The sequence below is a fragment of the Adiantum capillus-veneris genome, chromosome 25 (genome assembly GCF_014529385.1).
Source record: "Adiantum capillus-veneris isolate H3 chromosome 25, ASM1452938v2, whole genome shotgun sequence".
In the NCBI taxonomy this organism is placed as follows: Eukaryota; Viridiplantae; Streptophyta; class Polypodiopsida; order Polypodiales; family Pteridaceae; genus Adiantum; species Adiantum capillus-veneris.
Window position 1 is genome coordinate 138,929,178 of NC_140955.1, and position 11,404 is coordinate 138,940,581.

Genomic DNA, 11,404 nt, shown 5'->3' on the forward strand with positions numbered 1-11,404 from the left:
TCAAAGACTAATGAGCTACGAATTCAAAGAATATCTCAGACAATTTCTAGAGATTTACATGGATGATCTTTGTGTTCATTCTAATTGAAGAAGTGACCACATCACTCATCTAGGAAAATTCTTTCAAAAGTACAGGACGTATCGTATTTTCTTAAACCCGGAAAAATGCATCTTCATGGTAAGACAAGGTAAAATTTTGGGCCACATTGTGTCCAAAAATAGAATTTCAACTGATCAAGAGAAGGTACAAATAATTTCTGCACTACCGAGACCAATGAACAGTAAAGAAGTGAAAGCATTTATGGGGCATTGCGGGTACTACACACGTTTCATATATATGTATGCTGTAATAGCTAAGCCTGTTGGGGTATAGGCGCCTATGCCTTGCCCGACCGCCCAGAGTCTGGGCGCCCACTGACTTGTATACCTTATACATAGCATAAGTGTATAGGGGGCTGCTCACTCTTTGAGTCTCCCCACCCATATCTGTGTCGTGTGTCTCCTTCTCTCTCTTACTCTCCGTCTGTGGTGCTCCCCGATCCCCTTCAATTGGTATCAGAGCTATGGTGACCGCGGAGAGCACGACGGCTTTGAGAGCTTTGAGGCGATAGCTCGCTCGCTCTCGACGGTGGAGTTCGATCGCGGAGTTTCACGGAGAGAGATTTTAGATTGAGGAGCATTGTCTTTGGAGCTTAGGAGCTTGGTGTGGTCAAGCTTGGTCGAGGAGGCAGTTGCGGCTTCCTTGGTGAGAGGAGCTTTTGAGCTCAGTGGAGCTCGTTAGAGAAGTGCTCAGCGGAGGAGAGCTTGACATTCGAGTGCTTGGATGCTGTTGTGGCAGAGATCTTGCGTTGGAGATTGCATTGAGAGGACATTGCATCATGCAGAGTGGAGCAGGAGCAGGTTCAAGACTGTGTGCAGCTCGTTTTTGCCATTTTCGGGCTCTAAAACGCAGTTTTTTGCGTAGCTCCGTCATACAGAGTCAGATCTACATGATCCAGGAGTCTAGGTCAGGGTTTTGGCATGATCCGGACGCGATGGTGATGTCTATTTGCTGAAATTATGCTTTGAATTATAGCAGGTACAGCAACAGGTTTATTTGTGCACTTTCGGGTCCCAAAAACACTGTTTTTGGTATATCTCACACACACGGAGTATTTTCTGCAGCAACCAGCAAATTCATAGGTGTACACAGGTTTTTGGATATGCATTTGTCCAGAGAGCCACTCATGCGAGAGTGAGCTATGTTGCCATGGTCTTGGCGGTTTATGTATGCCATATATGGATTTGTGTATTTGTTTGTGGCTTAGATTATTTGAGATTTGGCTCAATTTATAGAAGAAACTCTATTGGATTTTATCCAGGTTCTCGCCATAGCTTCTACGTATCTGTAGGTTGCTCTTTGACAGTTTAGTGGTTGAGTTTACTCCCACTTTGACAGGTGATTTTCAGTCATCAGTTGGTTGGAGTTTGGAGTCACTTGTGTATGCCCTTGTGTGCCGTATTTCGCATTGCGCATAGCGACAGATCTTGCAAGGTTTTGCAAAATGTTGCTATAGTTATCTGGCAGACATTTGGTCATCGATTGAAAGGTATTTTGGAAGCAATCATCACTCACATGTATGTCATTTGAGGTGCCGTTGAGTGGTACTCCGGCAAGAGCGGGTATGCTCATATGTATGACTTTGTGAGGTGATTCCGGTCGAGTTTATTCCCGGATTGGCCATTGTGGCATATATTATTGTCTCTTTGAGGTTTACTGTTGAGATTTTTCTTCAGTTACAAAGGAGACTTTGCCAAAATTTTGTCAGATATTTATGCGCGATTGAGTCATATTGACGTGATTTTGTGCAAGGCTTTGCACTGTTTTTGGTGCAACTTTGCATCAGATTTTACAGCCATATTTGCAGACTTTTGTTGATGCGATTCGAGCCAGTTTAGGGCTGATTTGGTTGACATTTGCTACTCATTGTTGGTTGCTCTTTTGAGAGCATTATGGCTGATTTTTCATTTGACTTCCAGCGTTATGGTCTGACACAATTTGATGGTGTAGATTTTTTTGCTTGGAAGGAACATATGCTTGTTGCATTGGCAAATTTGGGGCAGGATAAACCCTTGTGTGGTTTATCGGCGAAGCCCAAGTCTATGCGTGATGATGATTGGCAGGATCTTGATGAGTTAGCAATGTCTACGATTCGTTTGCATCTGGTTGAGTCTGTTGACTGGCAGGTCTCGAGGGAGACTACAACTCATGCTTTATGGTAGAGTTTACATGCTATGTATGCGACATCCATGTCTACAGGGGAGTCTAGTCCCACTTCTATGTCCATGGGAGAGATTGATCCCACACGCAAGTCTCGACGGCATAGAGACTTGACATGTTGGCATTCTGGACATAGAGGGCACATTAGGCGTCGATGTTTCAGGCGTTTGAGACAACGGAGGCGACAGATGCGTGATGCAGATTTGGGCACGACAGATGCTAATGAGATCAGTACGGTGGTTACTGAGTATGCTTGTGACGGTGATGTCACATTTACATCTAGCTTGTCTTCAGACGATCTTATGTCTACGGATTGCATATCGGATTGCACATTGTCTTCACATTGGTTACTAGATTCAGATGCTACTTTCCATGTCACGTCGCATCGTGAGTGGTTTAGCACGTTTTCTAGTGGGAGACTTGGTTGTGTGCACATGGCTGATGGTGTTGTGTATGAAATTGAGGGTGCAGGAGACGTATGTTTGTCCTTGCCCAGTGGTATGAGATTTACCCTGCGTCATGTGCGTTATGTGCCAGATCTGAGAAGGGATTTGATCTCAGTCAGACAGTTACGGGATAGTGGATGTCGGGTATCGATGCTTGAGCGATCTTTTGTGTTGCATTTGGGTTTGCTGGTGATTGCGAGAGGTGCTAGAATTGGCACATGGTACCCATTGCACGTAGTACTGGTGCGAGATGGTCGAGTCTCAATCTTGTTACAGCCATGCAGACAGCGAGAGAGCAGGCGAGTCTCTTTTGCTTGTGGGTTGCAGGATGCTTTGCATGGAGTGCAGAGTAGTGAGCTTATTGTGCACACAGTTGGGGCACGACTTGAGCAGTCACATAGAGAGGTGACAAAGTCAAAGATGCATGATTTGCTAGTGACTGAGCAAAGCAGAGAGTCAGTTGTGCGAGATACTTCTATGCAGGATAGACAGGTAGAGAGGTCTTGCTCTACTGAGTCACGACAGGAGATCGTTGTGCAAGAGTCTATGCATACGGAGTTAGAGCATGAGAGCTCTAGTGAGTCACAGCAGATTGAGTGGTCATGTTTGCAGTGGATGATTGCAGAGGAGACTGAGATGTCAGCGATTATGCAATCATTCCTTTCTATGCTCGACAGTGAGCATGGGGATATAGTTGTGCAGGATATGTCTTCCAACAGACACCTAGAGAAACTGGTGTGCTCTGAGGTTTCACGACAGGTTGATGCGTCTTTTGTGGACAGTCAGGAGATGCATGTGGCTGACACGCCTTGTCAGTCAGAGATGCCTATTGCCAGGGATATATATGTTTATGCATGCTCCGTAGAGCTAGCAGGGCCCGCTAGCATTGCATCGGCATTCGGTGGTCTCATGTATGAGATGTTGATCCTGAGACCGGATATCGCAGCTGTAGTGGGAGCATTTGCAGTTGGGGTTGTCAGTCATTTGTTGACTGATGATGGCATAGTGCAAGAGGGAGATATGCAGGTATTGCATACATACTTGCAGTACGTGTGCGGTATGTCTGGTGGTGTATGGACTTACACGGGAGCAGGACAGCCGGATGCACACGATCACAGCCAGCCAGTGGGCATCGGTTGAGAGCGGTTTTCTCTCACCTTTTGTAGTCTTTAGACTAGGTTCCCTTGCTTAAAGGCATAGTCGCCTTTAAGTGGGAGGTTGTTGGGGTATAGGCGCCTGTGCCTTGCCCGGCCGCCCAGAGTCTGGGCGCCCACTGACTTGTATACCTTATACATAGCATAAGTGTATAGGGGGCTGCTCACTCTTTGAGTCTCCCCACCCATATCTGTGTCGTGTGTCTCATTCTCTCTCTCACTCTCCGTCTGTGGTGCTCCCCGATCCCCTTCAAAGCCGTTGTACGCCCTCATTGCTAAGTTCAAATGGATGGAGGAATGTGAGCAAGATTTCCAAAAATTGAAGCAGCAATTAATTTATGCTCCAATTTTGCAAGCCCTTGAGTGGAGAAAAATATCTCATGTTCATGTGGATGCATCAGCCTATGCCATTGGATGCATATTAGCCCAGCCAGGAGAGAAGAAAATAGATTTTCCCATTTGCTACTCTAGTCAGTAGCTAAACAACGCAGAGAAAAATTATACCACTACGGAAAGAGAAGGTATGGGGATGATATATTATGTCAAAAAATTTAGACACTACCTTCTAGCAAACAAATTTGTTTTCTTCGTGGATCACCAAGTAGTGCTATATCTAGTAAACAAACCTTGCAACACTAGAAGAATTGCTCACTAGTTTATACTATTGCTTGAGTTTGACTACACAGTAGTCATAAAGAAGGGGCTCCAACACACACCTGCTCACTTTCTCCGATTACAGTGAGGTTTGGCGAGCGTTCGTAGGTAAATATTTCGGGAACGCTCGTAGAGCTTAGTCTGCTCAGATTTTTGATTTGGGCTAATTTAGGCCTTTGTTTCCACTACAGGCAGTACTGCACATGCTATTTCGTCATTTTGTGCAGAGTTTCTGTCAGTGCCATTTTCTGCATAACAGGTGCCTTATTGTCTTCTACGGTTTGTGCTATATAGCACGTGTTGTTCCCGCTCCATTTCTCCTATTTTCAGGCAGTTTTCACATCAAGTGCAACATTTACCATGACTGACAACAACAACACAGATGTGTTCAAGATGTTTGCTGTTGAGGACAGGTTGGATGGGGACAATTACCCTATGTGGGCTTATATGATGCAACACTTTCTTGTGTCAAAGGGCGTTTAGAATATTCTACAGGGCATTGATGTACGTCCTGGTTTTGAGGATGTAGGTGATGTTGAGGATGTTGCAGGTCTTGCTGCAAGGGTTGCTGCTATTAGAGTTGTTTTACCTACGGCTGAACAAGCTCGTTGGGATGTAAAGGATGCGCAGGCTCATGCATTTATTGCATTATCTGTGAAGCGCACCATTGTTCCTCACATTCGCTCAGCAAAATCTGCAAAACAAGCTTGGGATGTTCTAGCAAGTCTTTATGCAAGTCGCAATCAGGCTAAAATTGCTTTGCTACGTAAAGAGCTGGAGTCGAAGATTATGCATGAGGAAGATGACACTTTCCTTGCTAGTGTCAAGGATATCAATGAGAAACTTATTTTTGCAGGTGAAGTCATTTCAGACAGTTCCCTTGTGCAGACTGTTCTTGATGCCTTACCAGATTCTTACCAGACTTTTGCTAGTACTTGGAGACTTATGACCCAAGGAAATCCATAAGTTGTCAAGTTTGATGCATTATGCACATTGTTGTTGCAAGAGTCACTTTCCAGAAAAAACAAGACTAGACAGCGTGCAGTTGAACAAGCTTTTATTGCTTCTCAAAGAAAGGGTGGTAACAGCAATGCAGTCACTTCTTATGGTTCTGCTGCGAGTGGAAAAACTTCTGTTCCTAATGCTTCTGCTGGTAGCACTTCGTTCGGCAATTCTCGTGATAAGGGAAAAAAGAAGATTCGTTGCCATTATTGTAAAGCTAATGATCACTTGATCAAGCAGTGTCCTAAGTTGAAGGCCAAAGAGGCTAAGAAAGAGGGTGGTTCCACTACAAATGCAGCCATTGTTGAGTCTTCTGTGAAAGGAGACTGTGATGCTGATGTCGATGCAGAATGGGCTTTTAGTGAAGAGTGCACTTACAATCCTGCTGTCCATGATGCATGCTTGTCAGTTGCTACAGATTCACATGTGTGGTATTTCGACAGTGGTGCTACAAAGCACATTATCTCACATCGTGAATTGTTCACCTCTCTCGAGTCTGTCCCTCATGGGAATTTAGTCACTTGTGCCAACAATGCCTCTTATCCGGTTCAGGGAGTTGGAAAGATTGTGCTTACTGCTGCAAATGCAGTTCCTTCACACTTTTTAATGCACTCAGATGTACCTGGGATCAAGACAAATCTCGTCTGTATGCGCACTTGCTAGACTTGGACTTGTAGTCAAATTTGTGGATGACAGATGTACAGTTCATGATCTCAGTTTTGGTGATAAAATTGTTGATCTGACCTTTTGTGTCGTGGGATGTATAATCTCACTTTGTATGACAAGTGTGGACAAAATTTTGCAAATGCTGTTGCAGATTCAAGGGCTATTTTAGATGCAAAACTTTGGCATGCACGTTTTGGGCATCTGAATTTTGCCAGTTTTCTGCGTTTGCAAAAATCTAATATGATTGCTTCTTTGACTCCTCTTGAAGCACCTGTCAAACATGTTTGTGAAGGCTGTATTTTGGGTAAGATGCAACGTTCTAAGTTTCCAAAGGATGGTTCAGTTTAGGCCACATGCAGGTTGCAGCTTGTGCATAGTGATGTTTGTGGGTCCATGCATTTTCTAGAATTCAAGGCGTGTCCTTTTCTAAAACTTGTACGTGAGGAGAAGAGAGAGAGAGAGAGAGAGAGAGAGAGAGAGAGAGAGAGAGAGAGAGAGAGAGAGAGAGAGAGAGAGAGAGAGAGAGAGAGAGAGAGAGAGAGAGAGAGAGAGAGCTTGAGATGCTGTGTGACCTCACACCATCAAATTGGAAGTTCTAGCTTCTTGAGGAGGTACAAAGAAGAGGCATAGGTAGCGATTCAAGCTTCAGATGGCGACGACCAAGGAGATTAATCAAAAAACACTGTCGAAGAGCAATTATGGCCAATAAGTTTGTGCAATCTCCCTCGCTCTCTATTGTGCAGGCTTATAGAACCGGACCTTGAAATCAATTTTTCTATGAGCACAAGTCTGAGTCCCCTCCTGCCCTGCCCTTCCACCACCTCACACACAGTACCTTCCCCTTCCTCCTTGGAGGCTTGTGCCGTGTAGTGGTGATTCCTCTTGCCGAGCTCCATCGAGCGCAAATTGACAGAGCATCGAGTTGCGCAGGGCTAAATCTCAGCATCCTCAACATCAACTGGAGTCTGGGAGACGAGATCAAAAGGCGCTGATGCAAGGCTTATAGAGCACAGGGTGCTGACTTGCCGACCTGCTGCATGCCCGTCTCGTATACTCTGCCATAGCGTCATCAGGCTTGGCAACCTCACCCCTGCACCCGGTGGCCCCTCTCTGGACGGCTATCTTCTGCACAAGAGCATCGAGAGCATTAAGTTGCAGAGCATCAAGAGCATCGCCAGGCCAAAGGGGGGGTAATCGACAGAGGAGGCAAGCTCAAAAGGCACTGTTGCAAGGCTCATAAAGGACAGGGTGCCAAATACTGCAAAGCACATGGTCTCAACAACCCCACGACCTTTTCAAAACAGCTCACCGCCCTTGACATTCTCCCACCACCGTCCTCGCCTGCAAGTGGACAGTTGTTTTCGTTTTCTTTTTGCATTGAAAAATAAAAATAAAAGGTGAGTTTGTTAGGCACCGATTCCCACACTGGATTTAAAGTTAACAAGGCATTGTCTCACGAGAAAATTGAAAAAGGATTGGCCAAGAGCTGCTGACCCAAAGGTATCCAAAGGCAACTTCAAAGGCTCATTCCAGTCATACCTCTTTGTGAAGAGGAGCTTCACAAAGATTTCAAGTCCATTTATTAAGATTGAAATAAAAGTCATCAAGTCTTTCGAACCCACATCTCTTGTATCTACCACTTGCAACGGGGTTTAGACACTGCCAGTGTAATTTTGCACTTGGTATGACCGCCCTTTATATTTGGTATGTCAAAATTTAGCTTCAAAAAGGCTCTCGTCAGATAAGTAATGACTGCAAAGCACATGACCAAGTCAAAAATTGCAAATTCAGCAAATTGAGTGACTCCAATGGAAAAAGAAAAGGCATTGATCAACCAAGGGAGAATGACCAGAGAAAGATTGGCAGCATTAACATACGTATCAGTAGGTCTTTTACATCAGTATTTTAGCATTGTGTTCGTTTTTTCAGTAAAGCCTGATTGCACAACAAAAAGGGACACCCTCCTTCTCGGTTCTACTCAAGTGGAGGCAGTAGCAGTGGAGAAAGCAGTAGTAGAAGAAACAACAGAAGCAATGAAGACAAAAGACCTGACAGAGGATCAGCTCACATAGTAGAAGACAAAAAGGACGAAGACAAAGGCAGCGTTTGGGAAGACCCATTTTGAAGATGCAGACTCTCTACTTGTAGGGGAATACTTTTTCCTGTGTGGATACCAGCTTATCATCCTGTGTGGACATCACCATCCTTTGTGTATCTTTCTTGTGTGGATTTTACCATCTTGTGTGGATATCACCATCCTTTGTGGAATTTATTTTCCTGTGTGGATATCACCATCCTATGTGGATTTTGTTAGCCTGTGTGGATCATGCATCTTCAGTATCTTGTCTTAGTCCAAACCTTAAGGGGAGGATTGTAAAGTGTGAGCTTTGTCCTAAGGTGTGAGTCAAGGAGAGGAGAGTGGATTTATCCCACATACTGTGGAGCGAGGCTGTAGAGCTACTTAAAGCTCATTTCTTGAATCAATAAACAAGAACTTCATTTGCACTACATGCTTGTCCATGGTGAGTTTGTGGTAAGCTAAGTCAATACTAAAGATTGTGTTTATGATTCCAAGCTAATTCTATATTGGAACCTAATTCACTTGAGTGATAACCTTGCTTACACACACTCACACACTTGCACCATGTTTCTCTTCCACTCCACCATAGCTAGCACGATCCAATTCCTAACATAATGTAAGCTCATAGGACATTTATGACACTTTGTTGCCTCCCCGGGGGATTCACTAAGTTTTACCGTATGGTATCACGTGAGTTTACAATAGGGGGGTTATAAAGCGGAGAAAAGGTGCATTTTACAAAGGATGGTCCCGTATATAGGGGTTAAAAAGGGGAATTTGGTGCACGCAGGTGACATGTCCTTATTATAAGTGGTGAATCCCCCGGGGTTGCCTCCTTTCAGTGGTGGAAATACGAATGTAAGTTCTAATGAGGCAAATGCACATCCTATAGGGGTTTTTGCAAATGTTACAGATCAGCCTATTACTGATGCAGATGTACATGATATAATTGATGAGGAAAGGGATGAGAATGAGCAGGCTAGAAGTATGCCAAAATGGCTGGTGCACACTTTGCGTGACATTAAATTAGATGCACCTTTGTCTAGTCGTACTCGTTCAGGCTCCGCCATGCATCTTATGCATCAGATTGTTATGCTTTGGCTGTGTCTAGCTTACATGATGTTGAGGAGCCTTTGTCTTTTAATGAAGCACAGAATTCAAAAAATTGGATGGCTGCCATGCAATCAGAATATGATGCACTTATAGAAAAGGACACATGGACTTTATGTGATTTGCCTCTTGGCAAAAAGGCCATTGGTACAAAGTGTGTTTCAACAAGTTGAAACGCAAGCCGGATGGTGAGATCGATCGCCATAAGGCTTGACTTGTTGCAAACGGTTATGCATAGCAAAAAGGCATAGAATATGAAGAGAATTTTTCTCCCACTTGTCATATGACTACTGTGCGTTTTCTATGTGCATTGGAAGCTCATTTTGGTTGGGATGTACATCAATCAGACATTGTTACTGCTTTCTTGAATGGTGACATATTTGAGGAAGTTTATGTAACGCAGCCTCGCAGTTTTGTCATAAAAGGAAAAGAGGACAAAGTGTGCAGATCTAAGAAGGCTTTGTATGGGTTGAAGCAATCTCCTCGTGCTTGGTATGAGAAAGCTGACACTCATTTGGTCAAACGAGGCTTTCATAACAGTCCAACAGAAAGCACATTGTATGTAAAGCGTGACGATGATATACTTCTCATTGTGGTTCTTTATGTCGATGATTTGCTGATCAGTGGACCAAATAAGAGACATATTGCTGAATTTAAGGCTGATTTGAATGCTACTTTCAAGATGAAAGATTTGGGGCTATTGCATCATTGCTTGGGTATATAGTTTAAGCAATGTGATGGTGGTATTTCCTTGAGTCGGAAAAGGTACATAGAGACATTGCTATGTAAGTTTGGACTTGAGGATTGCAAACCTATTGCCACTCCCATGGAAACAGGTTTGAAGTTGAGTCTACATGATGCTCGCGATCCTGCTGATGTCACTCTTTATCAAATTGATGTTGGCTACCTCATTTATGTATGCAACACTAGGCCAGATATTCAGTTTGCAGTCTCACAGGTCAGCAGATTTATGCATAGCCCAGGGTCTAAGCATTGGTAGGCTGTCAAGAGGATTTTCCACTACCTTAGTGGCACTTTACATCTTGGCTTGTTTTATCCCAAGGGGGGATCATTGCCGCCAGACTTACATGCTTTTTTGAACTCAGATTGGGCTGGTTGTTTTGACACGTGAGGGTCCACAAGTGGTTTTTGTTTCATGCTTGGCAGTTCATGTATATCATGGTTGAGCAAGAAGAAACCTACTGTGGCCACTTCGAGTTGTGAGGCTGATTACAGGGCAGTCTTCACACCTACGGTTGAGTGTGTATGGCTCAGACGCCATGGATGTTTTAGGTGTTGGACAGGACACTCCCAACACTATCTACACTGACAGTCAAAGCGCATTGGCAGTTGCGAGGAACCCAGTTTTTCATGCTCGCACAAAGCACATTGAGGTGCATTACCACTATGTTAGGGAGAGGCTCTCAGCAGGAGAGATCAGCTTGGCTTATGTGCCAACACAAGACAACCTTGAAGATCTTTTCACAAAGGCATTGTCTCGTGAGAAGCTTGAAGCTTTCTGCAAAGATTTGGGCTTACTCCCCTTTGTGGATTGATGATGTCCTTAGGGGATGGAACTTCCCTTTACTCATGTGTCAGCTCTCGTTCACCGCATCACTCCAGGGGGGATTTGCTACCATATACATGTGGTAATGATCTGTGTGAACACATTAGGACCGCCGGGGCATTTTTTCCCTCTTTAGGAGGTGTTTTTCCCCGAGCATTGTATATACGCCCATCACTCTAGGGCTATCTATCTTTCCGTTGCATACTAAGTAACACACTCTCTATTCTGTGCCTTGAGCTTCCTTCACCTTCTCCAAGCTGTGTGCATTTCTCTGCAACCCTAATTCCAACATAATATTGGCAGCAATGAATATTTTTCCATTAACCGAGATAGATCTCAACGCAGTGTTACTGGACAAAGATCATGCTGAAAAGCAAAAAAAGAAATTTCCAGACCAGTTCACTGAGCAAAACTCTGGAGAACGGCCAGTTGAGCTGACTGGAAGGCCAGAAGAACCAATTGATT